Source organism: Oculina patagonica, chromosome 3, assembly GCF_052425735.1.
Source record: "Oculina patagonica isolate OP01 chromosome 3, crgOcupat, whole genome shotgun sequence".
NCBI classification, from domain to species: domain Eukaryota; kingdom Metazoa; phylum Cnidaria; class Anthozoa; order Scleractinia; family Oculinidae; genus Oculina; species Oculina patagonica.
The window spans coordinates 6,981,321-6,987,320 of NC_135760.1; positions in this window are offsets into that span (position 1 = coordinate 6,981,321).

Genomic DNA, 6,000 nt, shown 5'->3' on the forward strand with positions numbered 1-6,000 from the left:
TAAAACGATCGAAGATCGCGGAGGAGATAAACTCCTCCGCGCTTAGCACAAATAGGGTTATTAGGAAATTCCATTCTTGGGGGAAACGGTGCGTCGTAAAATTTGCCCGCAAATTTGCCTTTAAACGGAATTATGAAAGAAGCCACATCCACTATATTTCGGATAAAACACATGGGTTCTTCTTGTGAGGGAAATTGTTTTGAGAAGAACTCCCATTGACCCAGGTTATCGCGTAGCTACCCAGGAACAAAAGCAGATGGGTCCCTGAAGGCAAGCATACTTGGATTGGAGTGAACGGATAAGAAAGCCATCTGCTGAGGCGAAGGGACTGGGCCGACAAAATTGGTGGGCTTTCCCTCCCAATTGTACCATTTTGCGAAACATGAGGTACTGAATTGCCAATAAAGGACGTAAAGAAGTCGGATTTGAACCTCTGACAGGGAGGCGAGTCCTGAAATGAAATCGCGAAAGAAAAACTGAGAGGGAGCGCGAGAAAAGCCCACCAGAATTGCCGGCCTTAAGCAACCTCAAAGAGGCATATAAGGGATTAGACACCCGCACCCAAGGCACGACAAAACTGGTACGCAAGAGAGGAGCAATACGAAGAAAATATAGAACAACAACAAAACAATACATACAGCTTCTTTATTAGAACAAAAACGTCACCTCAAAATCGAAAAGAGGTACTATTTTTTTGAAAGTAACCACGCAGGCCACAATTGAAACAAACGCCCCGGGCTCTAAAGCCTCTACGAGGATCATGCGGAACACCACGTACTACATTAGCTGCCGGAGGACGCGGCACATTCCATCTGGCAATAACGATGAAAACCTGAGCCTCGTGTTCGTGACATCTTGGAAATAAAATTGGCCACTTCACTTTCTTTCTTGCTACCAATAAGGCGGGTAATTATATCGCCAAAATCTGGGGAGGAGGCAAGTGGTCTTGACTGGCGGAGGATAGCTTCATATCTCGCCGCAGACGGGTCATTAGAAACTCGTGCTTCGTCAGCCAGCTTTTGCAGGGCCGCCAGAATTGAAAAGGGGTCTCTCAAGTGATAAGGGGCGGAAGCAAGCTGCCGGACTAGTTGCAGGGAAACTGAAACATCCGCACCCTTACCGGTCCCCTCTTTAAGAGTGTTAAACTGTTCTTTGAGTTCTTGTAATTGCTGGGCCAAATGCAAAATAATATGGGAAAACCACAGTGACTAAAATACATATACTGGAGAAGGAAAAGGCGGGCGACAAAAAACAACGCACACCGCGACTACCTGCGAAAAACTGAGCGGAAAATGTGCAAAATTAAAGATACGACCGGCTGACAGCAAAACAGACACAAGGCGATAAAATATACAGCACGTGGGCGAGGAGCGAAACTGAAGGTGAAGTGAGAAAATCGCACACAACCCAAATGTGCTAAAAGGAGCGCAACCGAGAAAAAGGAACGGAGTAAACGCACAAACAACAATACAGAAAAACAAAAAATCAGCCACAAGAGAAGTTAATCAGCACCGACTGAGCAGAATAATAATTAGCCGGTCTAAACGAAACGAAAAAAAATTCTAATTCACGCCTCCTAAGAAATTATACTCGGGCAACCGCGTAAATTAAAAAAACGGGAAAGAAAATAAATTACGCAAAAATAAGCAACTACAGTTTCACAATGGTGAATATTAGTACTTTGCCCCTTAAAGTGTATATGACAGATATTTTTTTATTTGCTTGTTAGAATCTACTTGGGATGCTGATTTGAATATCGAAAAAAAAATCAGAAAACTATTTTTCTTCTTCGCGTTTTAGCCGTTCAAAAACGTGAAATTTCACTTCCGGTTGGGTCAAAAACCGCGCAAGGTGCGGGTCTGGGCATAGTCGAGCCGTGACGTCAAAAGCAGAACGTCTTCAATACGTTTCGTCGTAACAAAAAGAGTAAACACAACAGATAAGCCCAAAAGTCGACCCAGTGTGCCTACAACGATTTACTGTCAAAAGTGAAATGAAACCGATTGGCCCAGGCTATCCCCGTCGTTTTTGGCCGACAGGAGACTATCCACCACGACGCCCAAAGGGTAAGACACGTATCGGCCACGCCCGATTAAAAAGTAGCACGTCTGACGACATCACAAAATTTTGCGTTTTTAAAACTACACGACGATGGCGAAATTTTCGGAAAAAAAAACTGTGCATTTAGATTTTTGGCGAAGATAGTTGTCACCCCTTTACAATCACTGAATCCACGGCATCATAGTCGTGGTTGCTATAGCTTCCATTTCGCGGGAAAATATGGTCGTCCAAAAACCGCTGACTAGATCGTGAATTGATCGGGTTGCAAGTTGTGAGAACATCGCTATTCGATCCCGACATCGTTTCTATCCCCCCCCCCCCCTGCATCATACACCTTCATTTCAATTAGATTACTTAAAATCAGATAATTTCATAGTTTTGCAGGCTTGCTCTGAACTTTCTCACCAGTACTGATGTTTTTATCTTGCAATTTTAGTTTACGCTTTCGTTCTTCTTCTCTTAAACTAAAATATTTGAAAGACAAATGATAATGGTGTACCAATGTACTACGCACAAAAGATCTCTGGGATTCACATAGAATCTCTATATTATATTGCGTCTAAGTCATGTGTCTAAGTGCTTTCTATTTCTTCCTTCAGTGCCCAAGATGAAAGAAATACAATGCGCAGATTTGGAATACCAGTTTGCAAAACACTGTGTCTGCGCTCTTTTGCGTAATTTTAAAAAGCACTATGCTCTGCAACTTTAGCAATGAATTCATTAAGAGCAAACGAGTTTGTTTTGCTCAATTATTACAAATAAACTTTGGCTAAACGAAACTTTTCATGAATAAACTGGAACTTTGTTAAAGGGGCTACATATTGAAAAAAAATGGGCAATTTTTACAAGTTTGTCGTTCGTATACGTAATCATCTTTTTAAAAATCCTCCTCAGTAGTAAACTGAAGTAGTCGTATCGTAATCATCCCTGTTCACTTGTAATTTGGTATGTTTGAACAGTGTTTTTCCACTTTAAAAAAATACTGACTTTCGTCGAACAAAACGCTAAAAGAAATCATTGCAGGTTCCGCAAAACGACAAATGAAGATTAAAAGTACCAAAATACCGCATGAAAAATCGGCCAGTACCGAAACACCTCAAACCCCAATGTCTCCCCCCCCCCCCCCCCCCCTATAAAAAGCATACAATACAAGGAAAGTTTCACTCACCACGCCAACGTCAGTTGAAATAAATGACTGATAAAGACCGCATGAACATGTGTTCCTCGGCTTGTATATAGAGTGAACTTTACTGTCAAGTTTACTTTATACAGTCGACTGTCGGCAGAGTGAGCTTTACTGTCAAGTTTATTTTATACAGTTAGCTTTGGAAAGTAAAACAACCGGATATCCGTAAAACGTTAAGTCAGACATTCCTCTGGGAAGTTAGAAAATGAAAATTTTCAGCTAGATTTAATTTCAGATTTTTCATTTTTGAGTTATTTTTTCAAAAATAGCTCTTTAGTCGTCGTGTCCTTGTAATCAGTCGGTGGGTCAGTGAAGTATGTGTGTTTGTCACACCAATCAGATTTCAGGTACTATCAGAACCAATAAAATTGCAGTTTATAAAGGGGAAGCAATCTGACGTAGTCAGCAATTTCGTTCGAAGTTTTTAGATTAGAAGGAGGCGGAATCGGTGAGTTGTGATTTAACCCTGGATTAATAAAAACGTTTTTCGTAACGCCCGCCTGCTTACAACGCACACGCCGTGAGCAAAAGGCCCAACACTAACTTGTTATTCGTCTTATTCGAGCGTACGTTTGGAGAGGCTAGCTTTCCATTTGCACAAAGCAGATTTGAAGAATAATGTGGTCATTACTTTTGCCGTCCGCTTTGTGAAGTTCGTTGGGAAATTGGAAAGTTTGTTATGAAGTTGCCAAATAGGTTGCGAGTTTTTGAATCAAATTGTGAGCTTCGATACAAAGTTCCTAACTTCGGCCCGAAATTAATAAAACCTTCTATAATTATGTTATCAAAAAGGGCTTTCTACGCTAAACTGTTGGAAACAAATGTCATAAAAATAAAAAATTTTATGTTCAGCGAGCCGTAAACACGTTGTCTCGAACAAATTAGTCTGTCGCGTCGCGTCGGCTTCGATTAAAATCAATAAACCATCCAGTTTCATCCGGTTTACAAACGCAGAAGACTTGAAATTGAAGACAGTGAAGATTATGCCTCACAGAAATCGTTAAATATGTGTTTTCATACAAAAAAAGTTAAAATTTGACCAAATTTCCACCTGCATAAGATTTATTTATCGCCAAATCACTTGCGTGATCGCTGATGCGAAACGTTGTCTTGCACTTCAAGCTACTTCAACTTTCCTTGACAAGCTCTAAAATCTTCGAGTTCAGAAATCGCCATGACTTTCGAGCAACATGTCTTGTTTCTCCTCAACAACCAAAACTTAGAAAGTTCAGTCGGGCCGAAGTTGGGAACTTATCGAAGTTCGCAATTTGATTCGCAAACTCGCAACGTAATTGGCAACTTCATAACAAAGTTTCCAATTTCCCAACAAACTTCGCAAAGCGGGCGGCCAAAGTAAACTGAAATCAACTGTAAAACATCTCGTTCAAACATTTAATGAACCGGTACAAGTATTAACTTTGCTGTTAAAAGCAACTACGATCGAGAGCAAAAACAGAATACGAGCGTGCCATTCCGTGACAATTCGATAACTCAATTACTCAATTAGTTCTTGTTTGTTGAATAGAATTAATGTTGTGAATGAACGAAAATCTTTGTCGAACAGTTCTGACAGAAAACAAATACTCCAGGTGTACTGCGCTTTAAAGAACTTTCCCGAAGAAAGTGGTTTTTGATTTGATGCGTTTATTACTTCGTTTATTATAGTACTTTTCGTTCAATGTCTATATGGAATCGTGGCTTTTTCGAGAAAAACAAGGGTATCGTGTTACGTTCGTTTTTAAAAAACAGAGGTCTCATGTTACAAAAGTGAGAAAAACAACAATATCATGTTTCAGTGTTTGGCAAAAACCCAAAAGTATTCCGTAACAAACAAAAGTAACACGTTACGGTTGCAACAAAGCTAGCAACAAAATAGCCGCTTAAACAGAATAAGAACGTGCCATTTTGTGACATTTTGATAATTGAATTAGTTTTTGTTTTTCAATTAAATGATGAAAATTTACATATTGAATAAAACAGTTCTGATGTATCAAAATGCACGTAAAAGTTATTTTGTTTGCAAGCAAATTTTGTGCAAAAAGTGACTTCGTGGGCCGCCATACACAAATAGCTCAACCCATGGCATAAACCATCCCAACAGGACAATCACCCAGTTTCACCCCAAGCCACCCCATAAATTGAAAAAATAACTTCTGCACGCTTAGCGTGCCTATGTTTTTTTTAGAAAAACTGAAATTTTGAGTCCCTTTTTTAACCGGATATCCGTAAAACGTTAAGTCAGACGTTTCCTCTGGGAAGTTAGAAAATGAAATTGGCTAGCTGATTTCATTCCAGATTTTTCATTTTCCAAAAACACTGAAATTTTAATAATCCCTTTTTTAACCTGCATCATACAGTAGAAACCCGGTTACTCGAACTCGGATAACTCGTACAACCCCGCTAACTAGAACAAACTTCCATTTCCCTTGGATTTGAACCCACTTTTCAGTCATTTTTACTCGGTTAACTCGAACTCGGATAACTCGAAAACCCCGCTAACTCGAACTAAATGTCTCCCCCCCCCCCCCTCCCCCCTATAAAAAGCATACAATACAAGGAAAGTTTCACTCACCACGCCAACGTCAGTTGAAATAAATGACTGATAAAGACCGCATGAACATGTGTTCCTCGGCTTGTATATAGAGTGAACTTTACTGTCAAGTTTACTTTATACAGTCGACTGTCGGCAGAGTGAGCTTTACTGTCAAGTTTATTTTATACAGTTAGCTTTGGAAAGTAAAACAACCGGATAT